Source organism: Haemaphysalis longicornis, unplaced genomic scaffold, assembly GCF_048455015.1.
Source record: "Haemaphysalis longicornis isolate Haplotype H1 unplaced genomic scaffold, Haemaphysalis longicornis Haplotype H1 scaffold_20, whole genome shotgun sequence".
Classification (NCBI taxonomy): domain Eukaryota; kingdom Metazoa; phylum Arthropoda; class Arachnida; order Ixodida; family Ixodidae; genus Haemaphysalis; species Haemaphysalis longicornis.
Genome location: NW_027526296.1, coordinates 6673444 through 6694814, shown reverse-complemented (window position 1 = coordinate 6694814; position 21371 = coordinate 6673444). Strand labels below are relative to the sequence as shown.

Here is a 21371-nt window from a genome sequence, read left to right as displayed (position 1 = left end):
GATGGGCGGAAGAGATCAAGAATTTTGCGGGGATAAATTGGTTGCAGTTTGCACAGGACCGGGGTAATTCGACAATAATGAGAGACGCCTTGCCCTGCAGTGGGCGATGAAACACAACCTATTTGAGTGGAATCGACGTAACCGGCTGTCATATTCACCAGAGTTCACTGAACCTTGGGCATATCAGCCACTCAGCTCCTTTCTGTAGGGCCGATGAATCAACCGATTTTTTGACGCCAGGCTTTATTCTTGACCTGGTTCGTTATATAGACTCACTAAACGTGGAAGCATTATCATTTCTCCAAGAAACGCCGTTGTTTCTCGCGGGATTTGTGTTCTATATAAAGGCGTAGGAATTTTAGACATCCTGATTCTGCATTGATACCCGACGACTGTAAAAATATCGAAGCTGTAAAAATAAATGATACGCTGTTTGGCTTGCTGAGAATACTAGGCCTGCTTTTTATTTTATGCCAATGCGAAAATAATTGATGAAAAGAAAAGCAAAATGGACTTTGTGGTAGTAACCAAAAAACGAAATCTGCGTACATTATCAAATTTGGTAACCTTCATCCGACAGCCATCTGAAGCAGCGACTGGCTTCGGAAGCCAAGGCTGCCGCTGATTTCATGTACTACGTCAAAAGGACGGTAGTTTCCTAATAATATTAGAAGATTTGCTAACCCTACTTCTCTTTATGCACAGTAGCGACTTCTTACGCGAGCCGCACAGAGCCAGATACATTGTGGGACCATCAGCGGCAATTCCATCACTGTGACTGATTCGTTGAGGCGAAATATATGTGCTTTTGACAGATATACGGAGGCAACATATCACTCGGATACGGCCTAACAATTCTGAGGCACCTACTACTGTATTTCATCAATGTTTTCTTCTAAAACGCTGCAACCTTCAGAGGGACGATGAGAGTTCCGGGCTTCAGTCAACAGAAGTCGATAACCCACATGATAGGGGTGGTCTATGGACAGTTAGTAGGAAAGCAAATATTCTTAGGAGGTTGGTGGTGGCGCTGCGGTCGCCGAAGGAAACGGACGTTATTCTCATCGGCTCCCAATATTTTGCCCATTATTGCAGCGCTAATTTGCAGTGACCACGATATAATTAGTACCAGAAGGTGCGCGAAGGTACGGGGTACCGAACGATACCAGTTTTGACCCGGTAGTACGTGATTTGCCCACTGTATGTGAACTTTTCTTTGTCGCAGCGCTGGCGTGCGGCTAAGCCTAGAGTAGGCTTACCACGAGTACGGCTCTTGCACCGACAGGAGCGGCCGCTAGGCCTAACTCGGTGACGACCACGACCGCGATGGCGTCCGACATGGACGTGACCACGATAACTGAGACCACCCTGGCGTCAACGATAATCATCGAAAGCATCAACGGACGCACGTGCATCGAAGTAGAAGTAGAGGAAATTACACCCGAAGAAGCCGAGGGCTGGGTGACCTATGGCAACCAAGTCAAGATCATCGCCGTCAACGACAGTGGTGAGTCCGTCGCCATTACTGTTCAAACTAGATCCAAGACTCGAGCCAGCTTTGCTAAGAAAGTCGTGGCATCACTCACGAAAGTGGCCAGAATGCCGATCGATATGCCAAGGGAGTACACCAAGATTGTAATGCGACCACGTGGCGGCCTTAACGTGGCATGCACAGAGGCGTCTGTCATCACGGCGGCCGTCATGACGGCAGTTAGAGTTACGAAGGACGACGCCAAGGCAGACACTATCTGCCCTAATGCAGAACAAAATATCATTGTAGTGAGCACCAAAAATAAGGGGCGAGCCTTGCTATACTCTAAGGTCAAAGCACTTAACATCGGAGGCAACATTCACAAAGTCAGCGCCTACCACACGGCACCGGATGGTACGGTGAAGGGTGTCATTCGAGGCATTTCCAAAGACGACACTCAAGAAGAGATAACCGACAACATAGTGAAGCTATGCTACCTCCTAGCAGTGGAGGCGCACAGTATAGGTGACTCAACCACGGTCATCGTACTCTTTGTCGGACAGAGAGTACCCAACTACGTAAAATACGGCTCCATACTGATAAGATGCGGGCTTTACCACAAAAACTTTGATGCATGCAGAATATGCGGGAAGATAGGCCACAGACGCGACGGCACCAAAATTGCTTCGGCTGCGGAATCGCCAACCCCAGCGACGGCCACGAAAGCGAGTGCAAACTCAGGTGCAAGCTTTGCGGAGGACAGCACCCAACCTGCGAGAACGCTTGCAACAATAGGTACATGACGCCATATGTTGTAAAGAAGAAACAATGGGAGCGCAAGAAGGAAGCTCAGCAACAACAACCGGATCCGAAAAGTTTCCCGCCACTGCTAGTGCCCCCTCTCCAAACTCCCGGCAGGGAGTCGCGACAGCTCTCAAATAGCCGCCAGAGGGCCAGCAGCCAGAGAGACCGCAGCATCAGCCACCGACGGCCGTCGCGTTCAAAGGAACGAGTCGCATGGGTGGACGCAGTGAAACCAACGCGCCAACAAAAGGACAACCGCCGAAGTCAACTACGGCCAATGAAGAGACCGCATGAATGAAGGGACTAAAAGAAGATCGCCGCGAAAGACGCGACCATGAAAGAAATCAACGATACGCTGACGACACTCCTCACGATGCAACAACAACAGCAGATGCAGCCAAAACCGCAAACACGTGAGCTGACACCGGAGGCGACTCAAAACAAGATGACTACGGACGAGCCGGAGGCAAAACAGGACCCACGCACCATACGTTCGGAGCCGGCGCGAAAACGCCGTGCCATCGAAGGCACCAAGAAAAGAATATTCCAAAAAAACAGAGTTCACCAACGCCTTGAAAAGCACCAGGAGCGATCGCCTGGAGGCAGCTAGCCACACGACCGACGAACATCTCACTTCACTCGAGCAGACTGTACATCAGCTTAAAGCAAACGTCCATATCACGATACAGGACCTCATGATCCATAAGCAAGCGCAACTCACGGCGCACATCCAAGCGCAAATGAAGAATGTAGAAGCAAGAATAGAAGAAATGGAAGCACAAATCGTTGCCAAACAGCAAGAATCATGGAGGGGACAACACACACAACAGTAGCAACCGCTTCACTAGTGAAAGACCTTTTGGTCTGGCACTGGAACTGCAACGGCTTTACCCATAAGAGGGCAGTGTTGCTGCAACATTTACAACAAATCACCAGACGGCCGGACGTCATCATGATTCAAGAGACACACAGCGAAGCAATACCAAAGATCCCGAGCTACCGGTAGAACGACAGTCCACCGAGCAAGAGGGAAACCTCCAAAGGCAAGCGCAGAGCCATCTGCCCCTTTGTCAGGAAGGGGATTATCTTCATCGAGCACGAGCTCCTCGGCAGGAGTGTCATCGAAGACTGCGCGGTGGAAATCATCACGGGGAAGAAAAAAAGAGAGCACCTACCTGGTGAACGTCTATAGCAACCCAGCCCACGGCCAGCAGAAATTCAAGGCACTACTCCACAAAGCAAGCAGACTCGCGGGCGCTGACGCGCTAGTGGTATGCGGCCACTTCAGCGCCCCAAACCGCGAGTGGTGATACATTACCACAAAGGTCAAGGGCAGAGACCTCTTGCAAGACGCCACCGACCTGGGGCTGCACCTCATCACAGACCCGGCATTTCCCAGCAGGACGGGCACGTCGGTTGCACGAGATACAACCCCGGAACTCACTTTCTTAAGAATAGACAGGGAGTCCGGGGCCATACAGTGAAGAAATACGACCCACGACCTCGGAAGCGACCACTACATTGTGGATCTTGTCGTGCCATTGGACGACCACGCAGTATCCGCCCAACGGACACACAGACTCACGGACTGGAACGTCTTTCGACAGACAGTACCGGCAGAATCGCAACTCATCACAGACATAGACCAATGCACGACCAGCATTGTCGACACAACACCCGCAGCTACCCAAGAAATCACAACGGATGAACACATCGGCAGAGTGGACAGCCACCTCGCCCACCTATTCGAGGCGAAACAGCCAATCCAAAAACGCTGGCGGCAGCGCCGCGCCAATAGAAGTCTGAGGAAGCAGATCGCCGAGCTCAATCGGCAAATCGAAAGGCACTGCAAAGTGCTTTGCGCCGAACAGTGGCACGAGGTGTGTAACGAGGCGGACGGCCAACTACACAAGGGGCGAACGTGGCATCTACTACGGCACCTCCTCGATGAGACGAAGACGAAGAGATACCAGCACAACCTCGCCCCGACCCTGCACAAAGCGATCCGTGAGTTTAGAGAAGACGAGGTCAAGCGGCGCCTCGACGCTAAGTACCTACCCTCCACCCCCACGGAACCCCAGCCCGACTACCAGGGGCAACCAAAACGAAACACTTGACCGAGACATCGAGATGTGGTAAGTCAAAGCCGCCCTACAAGACCTCAACAACAGATCGGCTGCACGGCCGGATCGGGTGACGAACAAAGTGCTCAGGAGTCTCAACGACGCAACTATTGAATCGCTCTCGGCTTATTGCAACAAGTGCTGGTGAGAAGGCAAACTGCCCAGGCAATGGAAGGCAAAGAAAACGATTCTCATACCCAACTCTGGCAAACCACCCCATATAGACAATCTCCGATCGATTTCCCTGACCTCCTGCATGGGCAAGGTGCTTGAACACGTTCTCATGAACCGCTACAAACGAAATTGGAAGAATCGGAGCTCTACCCGAACTCCATCATCGGATTCAGAAACAAGCTGGGCACCCAGGTCGCCATAATTTTACTGAAGAATGAAATCGTCGATGACACAACTGAAACCAAGTAAGCAGAGCGATACTCGCCCTAGATCAGCAGAGTGCTTTTGACAAGATCTGGTATTGCACCATACTGGCCCAGGTATCCCGCCTCAACATTGGAAAACGCACTTACGCATACATCAAGGACTTCCTCATGGACCGCACCACCTCGATCTGCGCAGGGTACCTACAACTAGACGAGAAAAGGCTCGGCAGCGTGGGCACCCCACACGGGTCAGTGATCCCTCCCCTCCTCTTCCATCTCGTCATGATAGGAGTAGCCAGAAGCCTAGAGAACATAGACGGACTCCGACATACTATATAAGCGGACGATGTAACGCTATGGGTCCCCGGGGGCAGCGATGGTCACATCAAGACAACACTACAAACGGCAATCGATGCCATCGAAGCTCAATTGAGCGGAACTGGTCTTGTATGCTTAGCGGTCAAATCAGAGCTTCTCGTAATCATGCCAAAGGGAGCCGAGCAGAAGCGCAAGAACATACCACCAGACCCCAAAGACACACGATTACAATCACAACTGCAGGGAACCACGTAATCCCGGAGGTCAAGAAGATCCGAGTATTCGGGATCCTCATTGAACGCAACTGAGTCAAGGGGGAAACGGTCACCAAACTCACCGGCAAAGCGGCCGCCGCAATATGACTTATCAAGAGGATATCCAGCCGAAGGGCGGGAATGAAGGAAGCCAGCCTGCTTCGACTCGCCCAGTCTTTCGTAGTCAGCCATATATCGTACGTCGCCGCCTTCCACAACTGGAGGACATGAGAGCGTAATAAGATAGATGCCCTAATACGCAAGACCTATAAGGCTGCTATTGGCCTCCTTAGCAGCACGAGCAAGACAGCCTTCGCGGCACTCGGCGTACACAACACACTGGATGAGATAGCAGAAGCGCACAGGACGGCTCAACTCAAACGTCTCTCTACAACCCGAACGGGCAGACACATATTGCAAGACCTTGGCCTTGGAATGCCCTCGGCCACATACGACAGCGACGCACCCATCCCGAACAGTCTCACTAGGAATCTCACGGTTTGCCCCCACCCACGAAACATGAATCCTGAGTACAAGGAACGCAGGCTCGCGCTGACGAAAACCCTTGTGGACCTCTACGCCAGAGATCACGGCGCGCTATACGTCCACGTGGTCAATATTCTGACAAGAGAAGCAACACATACGCAGCAATGGTCGTTAACGCGCCAACGGGAGCGACCCCAACCGCAGCGAGCGTCCGTACCCTAGACGCGCACCGGGCAGAAGAGGTAGCCATAGCCGTGGCCATGTCCGACCCCAGGTGCACCACAGTTCTGTGCAACTCGCGGACAGCGCTGAGAAACTAAGCCAAGGGTCGTGTGGGCAGTGAGGCTGCGCGGATATTGCGCAAAAGCTGAAGCCGTCGGACGCGACAGCGCAGTGGTGATTAAGTGCTTTCCGGCCCACATGGGCAGTTCAGTGTCGGACCGTGGATACGCGAACCACAACGAGACGGCCAATACGGTCGCCCGCGGACTTAACAACCACGCGGCCGCACCCTTGACCGACTCGGAGTGTGACCCGCAGTGCAGTGCTAAAAAGAAGATGACCACTACAACGAAATCGTTAAATGGTACCGCCTGAACAGACAGACTATTCCCCCGCCCCACCTGGGCCTGTCCCGGAATCAGGCCGTGCTATACAGACAATTGCAAATGGGGTCCCTATTACCCCAGTGCTAGCGAAACAGCGAAACAGCCCGAGCGTGTACGAAGACGACCTATGTAGACTGTGCGCTAAGGAGCGAGCCACTGTGGCTCACATCTTCTGGGACTGCAGAACTAACCCTCGTGAAGCCAACGAGGTGACGAAGATCCCTCCGTAGCTAGAAGCGGCCACGAGGTGCTACGATCCAAACATACAACGTCAGGCCGTCCAGCAGGTCTCGGCAGCCCTGGAACGACAGCGACCGAACGAAACCGCGGACAAGAGACGCGGCCCCCCGGGAAAGGGGTGGCGGCCCTCTCGAGTCCCAGGGAGTAGCGAGGACGCTCGACCTCTGGGAGCAGGAAGGCGAGATTAACGTACAGGCCGCGTTGGAGTAGCATTTCCCTCTGTGCGTGGAAAAAGTGCTTACTTCTGCAGGCAACTCAATAAAGTTTTACCCTCTCTCCCTCTCTCTAAGAGGGTGGTGCCAGAAAGGCTGCAGTAGGGCGAGTGCTGATTGTCGTTTACACGTTTTTGGCATAAACCTTGCGAACCTTTTTGGTCCACTGAAAAAATATTTCAGAAGAGAAATTGGCGCAGAATTTCACAAGTTCGGTATTTTTTGCCTGTATAGTGCTAGAAAAATATCAAGGTCGTTATATTTTTCAGCATGTTACGCATCGCCCTGGTTATGTTCCCAGCCGGTTGAGCATGTAGCATTTGGTTCAAATTAACGCTTCGTTTTATAAATGTATTTATCTCCAACATCACGTTTTCTATTCGGTTTCGAGCAACTACAGTTAAAAAAGCTAACTCCTGCTACTCGAATTGATACAAATAAAGCATATAAAATGTCAGCTAGGTAGACCTATCTTGAGACAATCAAAAAGTTCACTTTTTGTAAGATTACCTGGGGTATACACACTTACACTTTGCTGCATCAATTCACTCCGCATTAGTTTGAGTTTTAAGAGAACACGGATATTTTACGTCTCCTAATGTAATTGGCATGACGTTTTTTTAGCTGTTTAATCATTCACTGAAAAACAATGTTCCTACCCGGCTTTGAAGGCTTCTGGTCGAAATCTAAAAAACGTGGTGTACACTGCTCCTGGCAGGAAGTTTGAGGGAAAAAAGACTTCATACTTTGATCCATCAGCGCCGAGTCCGTTCTGTAAAGATTAAAAGCATCATTTAGGAGTTAATGTTGCTAGCTGAAGCTCACCATCAGAAAATACTTTTGCCCGTGCACGCTCACAAAAAAGTGCTTTATTTTTTTGCGTAGTCCCAAAATAGGTGTGAAATGTCTGAACGCATTTTGCACCACCAAAAAAGTTCACTCTACACGGCAATAATAAATTTCCTCGACATTTTCCCCACATTCTAAATGTCGCATTTACCTGCAATATTAAAATTGTAATCATGGCCTGGATGGTCGAAATACCCCGCAACTGTTACAGGGAAGATGTAAATGCATCTGTTCATTGGCTAATAAGTGGTGAGCCCATACGTGGACCAGTTTTTCTGATGTACTTACATGACACAAAAACTATCATCTCATGCATATTGTGCTGAAAAGTGCAAGCAAAGCTCGCCATAATTTTTGTGAACGTTATCGATCTTTGCTAAAAGCAATGCAGTTCGTCTCGCAGAACTAGAAGACTGCAGGTTTTGCGTCTGAAACCACCAGGAGGGTATTTGAGTGGTTCTGAGGAGCAAAACTGTCCCACGTTAGAGTATACCTATTTAATTCTTACTTGTATAGTAGGTGGTCTTTGGCCATGGAAAGATGTTTATATTGTACATTTATCGCTATAATAATTTCACGTAGCCAAAGACGAGGCAGCTGTCGTGAAGGCAAATCAGGTTTTTATGAGCGAACTTCAGCTCCCCTAACTACTCAAAAAATATACAGTCGGCGAAGCAGCAGTCAATAAAGTGGCATGTGCAGGGGAGTGTCGGCGAATCGAATGCCGCGGCGTCTGCTCCGCGGGCATTTATATTTCGGTGTGGGTGTTTCAGGAACTGTCGAATTACATCGAGAACACTGTAGATAAAAGAAGACTATGAAGATAAAAGAAGAATGCCTTCCACTTGCGTTCTGATGGTTTTTCCGCTTGTGTAAAAACACGCTGTACGGCGACCCCCCAATGTCGATCCACAGCGGAAATGACGAGATAAAGCACAATAGCAAGAGGACACACGAAGCACTTCGTGTGTCCTCTTGCTATTGTCTTTTGTCTCGTCATTTGCGCTGTGGTTCAACATGGATCACCAACACGCCGAAGTTTTTACGATGTTATCCGCAGACGTTGCTGCGTTTAGTTTTTCCTGCGTGGGATTTGGGACCTCCAAAGCGTGTAGCCTGCGTTGCTTTCACGGATTGGCAATCGGTAGGGGTTGGGCGAACGCGAACGGTTGAAGCGCGCTCAATATCGGTTCGCGCTGGGCAGGTGTTCTTCGATCTCAGTAGGGCACTGACCTGGTCGCAGGTGTGGTGCATCGACGGAGACTTCTCGCAAACCGAGCCTCTTGAAGGGGCAGCGACGGGAGATGTTGTCGGCCTCTCTGCCGGGTTAGCACAGCGGATGATGATCGGGCGTTCGCTGCATGTCGATCTTCCTTGGAGAGGAGGGTTGCACCGCAGGTGGTCAGGCCGGTGACACGGGACGACGGTACGGACCCTGGCGACCATACCGCGCAGTTGGGTGAGGTCGACTAACAACAGCCGATAAGCCTTGGCTTGTGGCTCGCGGGGGCTTCTGGAGTCGTTAAAGTTCAGTGCGCTACCGGCACTTCTTCCCTAATGGCCTCGCTAAAGGAAATGACTTGGGGTTGCGGCGGCGTTGAAAGAAGTTTCCGGAGCTGTTTCCTCAGAAGTTTCCTCATTACGGCGCGGAAAGACTGGCGTGGGCCATCTGTCACAATCTGCGCGCTGTCCAAATAGATCGCAGTGCCCACGCAAACAATGTGTCGCGAGCCTTCTCAATTGTGCCGGCTTCGGAGACGAATTCTGTGATGTTTTTGGGCAGTTTGCGGACACGTTCAGCAAACAGTTCATCCTCCGCACCCCGCATTAAGAAGCCTAACTTCTTTTCTTCCGCCAAACAAGAGTCAGCACGTCTGAAAAACCGTTTCCTTTCTTCGGTGAACACAACACGGCTTCGGTTAGGGTGCTGCTGTGTCCGCGTCTGCAGCATGACTTCGGCTCGCTCTTTTCACACAACCGTGCGAACGTCTTTAAAATTCGTTTCAAGACTGAAGGGAGCTCTCATGGTTTCAAACCAAATCCGTGCTGAATTTACGATGTAGAAGAGCAATTGCCTGAATGTGTCCGCGTCGTTCCATCAATTAAACGGCCTGACCCATTAGACTTGCTCGAACTAGTCTTTGGGATCCTCCGAAGGTGACACATAGAATGATCGGGGCTCCTAGAGTGGCTGAAGAACGACAGCAGTATTGCAAGCTCGGGTCATGGTGCCTGCGTTTATCACGGTGGTTTTAACGACGTTTCTTTGTTCACATTATCCGGGAGTGATCCAAACTCTGGCTGAAGGCCTTGCTGTCGGCGGCTGATATGAAGTGGGATTGCTTGACGGCATGACGAGGGCTTAGGGTGGATGTACCCAGCAGGTCCTCCATATGTCACGTATGCAAAGAAGACGCAGCGGTCTTGAAGACAAAATACGTTTGTTAAACGCACTTGTGCGCGCCGTAACAACGCAAAAAATACACAGGCGGCAAAGTAGCAGTCAAGAAAGTGATGCTCGCAGGCGAGTGTTGGGGAATGGAATGCCTCGGCGTCTTTGTAGGTGTTTCTCGAACCTTCGAGTTACATTGAGAACACGGTAAATAAAAGAAGACGGTTGCAGCCTAGTGGTGCTAGGGCGAAACAGTGTCCGTATCAAATTACATAATTGGTGCGGCTTAAAAAAAGACAAAAATTGAACATGCCCTTTACTCTGTACAAAAATTACACAGTCAAGGTGCAACTGGTCGGTAATAACAAAAACATTAACAAACAAATCAAGTGCATGGTTTGTGGCAATGAGGCTTTGCTTCTGGGAATACTAGTGTACTGTTGTTGACCAATTTACTGCAATAATTCCCGACTAGGATCCCTTCCGTCAATGCCCATGGGTCACCTCTCGAAGAAGTGAAAAGCATACTTATCGAATGGGCCTTCCCGGGACATTCTCTATAAGCTCTTGTTGCAACAAATTAAAACCCATGTAATCACTCTAACTGCACTTATTGCATTAAAGAGCAAATCAGGGACCTTGCGGAGTACTGCAGAAGAAAGCAACAAGGCATGTTAATTCTGCGCCCCTGAGCCTTACCACAGTGCCTTTCCTCGTCAAAAAATCTTTCTTTTCTTGATCGCCCAGATGTTTACACATTGACACCCCTTCTGCCGAGATTTGATGTCTTTCTGGTTGTGGTTTCGTACAGTACTTTTTACCTCCGTACCCTGTCTGCTTTAAAATTGATATTTCTTCAGCTGTTGAACCTTACAGGTATGCCGCTGTATGTCATAATTAAATTGCTGTGGTAATTGCTGTGGCTAGGCTTTCCCAAGCACTATCTCCAATACTGGCATTCCAGAATGACTGACTAGATGTCACGATAATTCAATACCAAAACCCTAACACGCTTCGCTCCTGATTACAACTTTTTCCAAACCTACCGCCCCTCTATATCTTTCTGGCTTTCCAATTAGGCATGCTCCGTCTTCTAAAGCTACATCGCAACCGATAAATCAACCTTCTATGACACAATGTCTCTATTACCTTACTGTATACTTTTCACTTCTTTCTGAAACCACGATTCTCCAGTCTTCCGCATTGTCGGAACACGGGGTCTGAACTGTCAGCCCATGCCACGTACATTGCCCTGTCGTGGTGCAACCTTGAGAGCTGCCTTGTTAATACGACTCCTTTCTCTCTCTCCCTCTCTCCTTTCTCTTTTTTGTGGTTGTAACAGGTATAGCCCGACTGCAAGCATACTCTCCGTTTCCGAAACATCTTCCGCTCCTTCTCACATTTTTCTGCAAATCTGTATAAGAAATGTGTTCCAAATGCCTCTGACAGCAAAATTATGTAGGTGTACTCTGATGAAGGCAAGTACCGTTGCCGCTACGTGAGTAAACCTTCTTTGCTATTGTTCTTGCTGGGCTTTATTAGCATGTGTTCTGAGCGTGTTAACAGGGGCTGGTTGTAGCAGAGGCCAAGCTAGCGCGGGATTCCACACGCAGGTCTCAAAGCAAGAGCGTTCTCGATGGGGCTGCTCCGACGACTTCGCTTTGCACATAGTCCTAGTGGGGTATTGACGCCACTTGAAAGTCAGCCTCGGTCTCAGTTGAGCACACACCTCTTTGGCCACACTGGTAAGCCTTCTAACGGCTAATATTCCTGTTAAAATTACACCCCGTCGAAAAACGATCCATCTTTGGCGACTCAAGGCGAGGCGAGGATGAGCGGGTCGTTATACGTAATAAGGCGTTGAACTTGGACTGTCTCGCGGCCACGGAGATGACGATCGGTATGACTGACCGGCTCAACGACGTAATTAACCGGTGAAGTTTGCCTGACGACTCGGTAATGCAATCGTATTTAGCTCGTAGTGTGCTCGAAAGCCGGGGTTATTGGTCGGTGTCCAAAGGAGGTCCACCTGAAGCGTTGTGGTGGGACTTCTGACGTCCTTGGTCTGCGGTCGTGAACGATCTCACCAGTTGGCGGCACTCTTCTGCATGCTTGGTGATTTCTGAGACACGTGCACACTCAGACACATCCGGGTGGCATGGCAGTAGTGTCCAATGCACACGATGGCTTACGTCCGCATAATAAAAATAACGGGGAGAAGCCTGTGGTTGTCTGCGTCATCGTAGTGTAGGTGTAAGTGACGAAAGGCAGGACTAAATCCCAGTGAGACTGGTAAGGAGAAACGTAAATTGAAATCATGTCGCCTGGTTTACGGTTGAAGCGTTCAGTACGTCCATTAGTTTGCGGGTGGTAGGAGGAGCTCTTATTATTAACGACTCGGCATTCGGTCAGCAGCGCCTCCACAACGTCCGACAAAAATATGCGTCCCCTGTCACCTAATCATTCTCTCGGCGCTCCATGGCTAAGTATAATACGTTGAACGAGAAACGATGCGACGGCGCGGGTGGTGACAGTTGGCAGTGCGGCTGTTTCTGTACACCTCGTGAGGTGGTCATCCGTGACGATAACCCATCGGTGGCCTGCAGCCGTGGTGAGGATTGGGGCATATATGTCGATGCCGACACGGTTAAAAGGCGAGCCGGACGTCGTAGGGGCTGCAGCGGGCCGGTTGGGTGTTGAGGGGTATCTTGCGACGCTGGCAATTTGCAAGCGAGCGGATGTTCTTTGTTACAAACATCTATATTTTACACCAGTAATAGCGCAAACGCAAGTGCTGGTACATTTTGAGCACCCCAGCGTGAGCGCACGTTGCGTCAGCGTGGTAGTGGGAGCAGAAATCAGAGCTCAGATGTCTAGGGATGACGAGTAACCACTTCAGGTCCTGAGATGAGTAGTTGCGGCAGTAAAGAAGGTCTTCGCGAAGAGCGAAGTGAGAAGCCTGGCGGCGCAGTGCGCGAGAGGTTGCAACTGTTGACGGACTCGACAAATATTGACGGACAGAGGCGATCCATGCATCTTTACGCTGTTTCGCAGTGATGTCAAAGGAGTCTAGGGACGCCACGGCACTATCTGGCGTATATGAACTCTCATCGTCTCACCCCGCGGGTGATCTGGAGAGGGCATCAACATCCGTGTGCCTCCGTCTGGACCCGTATACGACTGGAATGTCGCCCTCCTGCAGACGAAGAGCCCAACAACCGAATCTGCCGGAAGGGTCCTTAAGTGAAGACAGCCAGTAGCGGGCGTGTGGTTCGTGACGACGTTGAATGGACGACCGTAGAGATAAGGGCGAAACTTGCTGATTGCCCAAACGATCGCCAAACATTCTCTGTTACAGAATTATTCCGTTCCGCCTTCGTGAGAGTGCAGATGGCGTATGCGACGACGTATTAGTGGAAGCCAGCTTTCCGCTGAGCGAGCCCGGCGCCAAGACCGGCACCACTCGCGTCAGTGTGCACTTCAGTAGGTGCAAACGGGTCAACATGGGGCAGTATTGGGGACGCCGTAAGCAGGCGCCGCATAGCCACAAATGCGGGGTCACAAGCAGCGACCACATGAGTCGTTCGTTGTTTGCGATGAGGAGCTACGTAAAAGGTGCGATAATGGTGGCATAAGTTCGGACGAGTCGGCGAAAATACCAACACAAGCCGATAACACTTCGGAGGTCTTTCAGAGTGGCCAGTTTTGGAAACTCTGCCCCTGCACGAAGCTTGTCCGGATCTGGAAGGGTGCCATATTTCGACACAACATGGCCAAAATTGTTTGCTTGTGAGCAGCAAAGCGGCGTTTCTTCAGATTCAGAGTCACGCCGGCTGACGTGAAGCAGGTCAATACTTGCTTAAGCCACACAAAGTGCGTGTCAAAATCTGATGAAAACAACAATGTCATCCAAATAACAAAGACAGGTTTTCCTCTTAAGGCCCCGTAAAACGTTATTAGGCATTCGTTCGAAAGTAGCTGGCGCATTACAAAGCCAGAAAGGCGTCGCGTTATATTCATAAAGACCGTCAGATGCAACGAACGCTATTTTTGAGCAATCGGCATCAGCCATGGGCACTTGCCAGTAACTTGCCAGGTCCAAGGAGGAAAAAAACTCGGCACTCTGTAGGCAGTCAAGAGCATCGTAGATACGTGGGAGCGGATAAACATCCTTGCGTGTAATCCCATTGACGCGACGTTAATCCACGCAGAACCTGATCGGCCCATCTTTTTTTGAGACTAGAACCCCAGGAGAGGCCCAACTGGGTGGTAGAGGGTCGGATGACGTTACGGGTGAGCATAATCGACACTTTCTCGTCGATCACGCGGTGCTCCCCAGGTGACGAGCGGTATCGTCTCTGCCACAGTGGGGCGTTGAAGCCGGTTCCTACTTCACGTGAAACGGCCGATGTGCGTCCCAGGGTGGTTTTCACGCAATAAAATTAGTCATGAAAACTCTGGAGGAGGGCGATGAGCTGGTAGCGTCGCTCCGAGCTAAGGCATTTGTCGAGAGACTGCAGTAACACATCCGAGCTTGACGCACACGCAGGAGAAAGTGTGTGCTAACAGAGAGGAGCGATGGTGCGTCGGGTACAGCGTTCATGTGAGAACGATCAACGGCTTCCACGCAACCTAGACGTTTCCCGTGGAACAAGGTAGTCGGGCAAGAAGATGGGTTACAGATGACGATTAAGCAGCAACCTGACTGTACATCGATGACAACAGAGGGTAAAGGCCGACATCTGTGCGAGAGGAAGGACCGGGGAAGTGTGAAAACCACAGTCGTGTCGTCCACATGCACAAAACAGGCACTATAATGGAAGATCTCGGGGAAATGTCTATATCTACGAAAACAGTTAACTTGGTCGACAGCTCGTCCGGTGGCGCCTTGTAGAACGGAAGAAGTTCAACTTGCAAACGTGCACAAACGAGTTAGGTGTGATGTTTCAGAGCAAGTCCCAGCCATGGGTGATGTCGTGGGAACATAATTTGAGGACAATGAATTCGATGACGTATGTGACGCCTTGGATGAGACCTGAGCGGCACACGTGGCCAAAAATTTATTCTCTTGCGCGCTGGCAGTCTCAAGGTTGAGGTCAGAGACAGGCGTCGCAACTTTACGTAATGAGCGGCATAGACGTTCACTCAACACTGAAACAGCGGTGCCGGTATCAATAGGCGCGAGGGTGGCGACACCTTCAACAGTGAAGTCTATAACATTGGCAGATGAGAGAGGAGGACTTTGGAATTCGGACGGGGCTGCAGTTGTTACCTCGGGAACTGCAGCCGTTAGTTTACCTCAGCCGTCGGATTGTGGCGGGGACACATGAGGGACGGCAAATGGCGACGCGGGGAAGAGAACGAGGAGCGACGGTTTGAAAAGGGTGGATGGTGTGCAGACGACGAATTCCGGGCCTGGCACAAGTCTTCACAAGGGTAGTACCGTTGTGGTCCATAAGCAGGCACTCGATGGGCGTCGCTAGTAGGCGGTGGCGGCCGACGGCACAACCAGCGAGGTGTCCCTGCATACACTACGCGTAACAGATAGGGTGGTTGTGGGGTGTGCGCCAAGGGTTCAGCGGTTGGAGAGGTAGCCGAGGGTAAGGCGTCGCCCGCTGGTCCCTCACATACTGGCACGCTTGGAAAGCACCGGGCTGCAGTTCCGGACCACTGAAGCGTAACTTAAGGGGAGCGATCCAGGAATGGGGTGGGGCACCGCGATTGTCACTGGTGGTGCGATGGGCGCTGCCACTGAAGTTTCGAGGGGCAGTGTCACTTCGGGTTTGAAGGGGGGCGCCACTGGTGGTACGATGGGCACTACCATGGAGGCCAGCAAAGCTGTAGGATGGCGAACTGCCGGAAGCGCCTCGGCGACTTGCTCCCGGATTACGTGGCGTACAGTTGAAGGCAGCGAAGACGAAGACACAGGCTCATGAGCACTGAGAAGCAGAGCTAGCTGTCGAGCGATTTCTGCACGCACGAACACCTCCATTCGCGGCAGAAGGGAAGAAAGGTCATGATGGACCGTGAGCGATTAAAGGCATTCCTGTGAGCATCTTTCATTGGGCGACGTGCGCTGGCAAGTAACGACACGCTGCTTGCGCAGGTAATCAGAGCTCAGGCACCATGGATTGATTTCGTCCACAGTCTGTGGCTTCTGGCTTAGCCGCATCTGATAGGTAAACTGTTCTATTCCTTTGAGAACATATCTGATTTTGTCGCTCTCTGCCATCGCAGGGTTCACTCGCTTGCAAAGTTCTGAAAGGTCTTCGATGTAACTCGTGTCACCTTCATTGTCCTCGGACGCGTGGGCTCGGACGCGTGGGCGTTGTTTGCGCAAAACTTGCGTACAGCCGGGCGACAAAGCGCTACTAGTAACGTCGTCTTAAAGCCGACAAAGTTTGCATCTCGCGTTCATTGTTATAAAACAATGACTCAGCCTATTTATCGATGGGGAAAACGACGTTGTGGAGTTTGGCAACGTCATCCAAGAGGTTGTGGGTGCTCACCATTTCGTAGGTTGTAAGCCAATCCTCCACACCGATGTCGTCGCTGCCGGTGAAACTTGGGGGGGGAGAGGTGTTGGCGCAGTGACCCAGAGCATACGACGCGCGCAGGCTGCGGCGAGGTGATTTCGTGTTCTATTTCTCGTGAGATGGCAGAGAGCACTCGCTTGCTTTCCCATTCCAGAACAGGGACCGTGCAAAGACAACGACCACTTCCAAAATTTAATGGGGTTTATTAGCAGGCGTCTAGAGTGTGGTAACAGGGGCTGGTTCTACAAGAGGCCAAGCTACCTCGGCAGACCACACGCAGGCCTCGCACCATGAGCGTTCTCGATGGAGCTGCTCCGATGTATGAGCTTCTCACATAGACCTAGTGACGCCCCTTGAAAGTCAGCCGCGGTCTCAGTTGAGCACACACCCATTTGGCCGCACTGGTGCGCCTTCTAACGGCCAGTATCTCTGTTACAATATATATATATATATATATATATATATATATATATATATATATATATATATATATATATATATACCTCGAGCCCGAATATCACATGCCTCCTCAAAACGTCAGGTCTCAGTATTGTGACTCGTCCACATCGCCTTTCCGCCTTCAGGTATGTTAATTTTTCCACTGTGGGCGGCTATCATCGTCATCGTGATTTCTTCTCTCCTTGTTGAGGCACCGTTCGCTCAGGAAACATTGTCTGCCCTACCTTCTTGCCGTGCTTCTGAAATTGTGGACCTTGCATTTCTATCCCGCGGGCTACATCTCTGAATGCACCCCTGGATGTACGTTGGGCTCGTCAGTGATTCAAGAGAGCTCGCACGAGTCAGCCCGTTTAACAGGAAGGACGACCACGCGAAGCTTCAGAATGTCTTCGTTTCCCAACCTGAAGTAGTCAAGATGCGGTTTCTGGTTCATGAGGGTCGTATAGCTGACTGCTCGGATTTCTCCACAAAGCTGTGCCAGATTTCTGGCTTTTCTGCACTTCCCTCCGATTGTGCAAACAAAAGAATGAAAAGCCGTGTCCAGTCGAGCACTGCACGGCCGCGGGCCGGCCCGAAAGCTCGCGCCTGACTCTGGCCGCGGGCCGGGCCGGGCCACCCGACGTCGAATCTTGGCGGGCCTGGTACGGGCCCGGGCTTAATGCCATGGGCCCGCGCCGGGCTCTGGCTCGACGTCGTGGACAGGGCCGAACCTCTGGCTTGAATTCGTAGGTACGGCCGTTAATCAGTCCGACGTGAGGTGTAGAAACGAGCATTAAAATGAATATTCTTTGTTTATTTATGCGCCCTTCTTGATGTTAGTCGTACGCATATTTTAAAATTGTGTTTCGCTAGGTCTGATGGGCACTATACTGCAATTTTAATGACATTTCATGTGATGCATCAATATTTTATATTTTGCTGTATAACATACCACACATACGATCACAACGATTGCCCTAACGGGGAAGGAAATAAATCAGATAACCTGGAGCTGTGTACCTAGTCTATGTACACATGTGTTTTAGATGTCGCACCAATTGAAGTGTGGCTGCCATTGCCAAGAATCAAACTCGTGCGTTAGAGAAACACCACCGCTAACACCCACTGCAGGTGAAATATTTCAACGCACGTATATACTCGTGGATTCAAATACGGATCAAAAAATTTAAGCAATACCAAGTTGTGGCCTAGACAACAACGTGAAGTTGCCAAGAGTCTGGTCATCAAAGGTGCTGGTGTCTCTCGTGTAAGAATCATCATCATCACCTCCACCAGCCTATGTACGTCCACTGCAGGGAAAAGGCCTCTCCCATTATTCTCCAATTACCGCGGTCCTGTGCTAACTGCGACCAATTTATCCCCGTAAACTACTTAGTCTCATTTGCCTATCTAACCTTCTGCCGGCCCCTGGAATGCTTTCCTTCTCTAGGGATCCACTCTGTTACCCTTAATAATCAACGGTTATCTTGTCTTCGCATTACATGCTCTTCCCACGTCCATTTCTTCTTAATTTCTACAAATATGTCCTTAACAAGCGTTTGTTCCCTTACCCACTCCGCTCTCTTCTTGTCCCTTAATGTTGCACCTTAGGGACCAGGTGTAAGAATATGAACCATTATACGCCGATGTGGCCTGAACTGCAGACGGTGAAAGCAAAACTACCTGCACTTTTAAACGCTTATTTTGTGCGTTATAGTTCATGAAGCTCTCGTACAGACTAGATGCTCCGTCTGATCCCCTGCTACGAAGACACTGAGAGAAATATAATAAACAAATTTTCTTTAGCCTCAACTACTGGGCCTGGTCACAAACGCGCGTTCCCTCTCTGGCCAAAAAATAAATTACCGGGCACGGGCAGGGTCTGGGCTTCAGACAACGGGCCCGGGCCGGGCCCAGTACAAGGTAACTTCAGAATGCCGGGGCCCGGGCCAGGCCCGAACAGGTGTTAAGGGCCTGGATAGGGCTCGGGATTCGCAAAGCGGGCTCGGGCCGCGCTCGGGCTTAAAATCAGGCCCGCTAGTGTCCAGCAGGCTCACGAGATCTAGACATCGTACAGCGTGGATGTCCTTACATAGTGCCACCGCTTTAACAGAGACATGCCCGAGGGAGACCGCGTGCGTCACATTATGAAGGGCATGAACCATTTTGCATTCATGGCTTTCGCCTACAAAACCCATCAACCATGGATGATGTTACGACAATCTGCCTAAGGTCGTGTTAAGGCCGGTCTATCCGCCTGCACAAGGAAACCATCCCGCCAAAGTACCCCGGAAACAACCTGCGGTTTATGATACGGGCTTTTGTAAGGAGCTCTGTGATGATGGTTCTCCTTGTGCTCTCGTTGCCCATCCCCTGCCTTCTGCAACTGGCCTCCAAGAAATCGTCAAAGAGGAGCTTGCCGTAGTGCCTGGTCTCACTTCTCTCAACCCTCCTATCTTCTCGCGACCTCATCCTAGTGGGAAGTACTTCGCGAATACCCATGCGGCGAGCGCACGTCCTGGCTCAACCTGCTTAGAGGTGTGCGGCTGCCATTCTGCAAGCGCTGAGCCCTGGGCTCCCTACCAAAATAGTCACCACCGGATCCGACTGAGTTAATGGTGGACCAGTTTGTAATTACTGCACCATCGCCGGGCACATGTCCCAGTATCCCCTGGAGCCAACAGGTCAAGCGACGTGGGTACGACATGCAGGAGCGCGGCAACATGTGTTATGGCTACAACATTGCAACAAAGCTATCGCTCTTATCTGTTACCTTTCCACTTGACCTAACTGACTTTCTTCGAACCGACTGAAACGAGTCAAATCGCTCACAATCCCTACACCACTGGACTGCGTCACCTGTTCGACCCTTCAGGCGGTGAATACTACGTCCGACGCGACTACCATCAATCTAGACTACACCAGCAAGCAAGTGCATGATAAATTTCTCACTTCCTTCTCATCGGTAGCAGGTGTTACGTGAGGTGCTTACCTGGCATGCTGCGGTATTTGATTTTGCCCGGTAAGACCACGAAACATCAGTGCCATTATAACGCATGCAACATTAAATTTTCACTGAGAATACGGCACCCATTAGTCAAAAGCCGTACCATGTTCCACCTTCTGAGCGCAAGATAATAACTGAACAGACGCAGGAGATGTTCAAAAAGGGGCCATCGTGGAGTCTTCAAGTCCGTATGCAGAGCCTGAGGCGCTTACGCGGCCTGTTTTCCTATTTGCGACGATTTGTTAGAGGCTTCGCGTAAATTTCTCATGCTGTGATGTCCTTATTCTGTAAAGACACCCCTTTTTCTTAGATGTCCGAATGTGAGTCGTCCTTTCAGCAACTGAATTTTTTTAACTTCTGGCCCAATTTCGCGTCACTTTTATCCCAGGGCACCTGCCGAGCTCCACTCTGGTACGAGTGGCGTGAGCGTTGGAGCTGTCCTCGTCCTGCTACACGAAAGGGCACAGCACGTCGTTGCTTATGCCAGCCGCACCCTGTCCAGAACGGAGCGCACCTACACCATCCCGGAACTGGAATCCTCGCCGTAGTATTTGGTGTTTATATGATTTGCTGCTATATGTATCGACGACACTTCACTTTGAACACTGACTACCATTCGTTATGCTGGCTTGCCGTACTTCAGTCTCTTACAACTTCGCAACCGTCACGTGGAGCCCTGAACCGTCTCGTGCAGCCCGTGACGTGATACGTCACGTGCAGCCCTGAAGTAAGGGACAGCCTTTACACCCTCGTGCGTAAAAGACTAGTTTTCCTTGCTTGCTTTCCTTGCTTTCCTCAGGGCCTGAGGAAAGCAAGTTCTCTTTGCTGAAACGGAGGCCACAATCGTGCTTTTACCTTGTTCGAAGTTTTTCTTCTCTTGTGTTCTCTACCATCTTCAAAGTTCTACTACTCTCTCTCTCTCTCTCTCTCTCTCTCTATATATATATATATATATATATATATATATACATTGTTACGCGACGGCAGGACACAGATGAGACGAACGATGTAATGGAGTGGAACGATCTATTTACAGTATTTACAAGCGGCCATGACCGAGCCCGCTGAGTCTGCTCGAGCCCTCTTCCACGTCGTCTTCGATGCCGAGCTATGCCGCCATGGGGCATTGTCCAGTGGTCCCATGACACTACCCCCCCGGGCAAAGACGACCGTCCCGGTCGAGATCATAGGGATACGACTCGAAGGCGGTAGCGTTGATTACTTTCGCCTGTGAGGGTCCGAGTCGCCACCTC

General features: G+C 50.7%; 1 pseudogene; it reads left to right on the top strand.

Annotated features, from left to right (window-relative positions):
• The first annotated feature begins 1326 nt into the window (after positions 1-1326).
• Positions 1327-3108, top strand: LOC144172379 (uncharacterized; annotated as a pseudogene).
• Positions 3109-21371: the final 18263 nt, after the last annotated feature.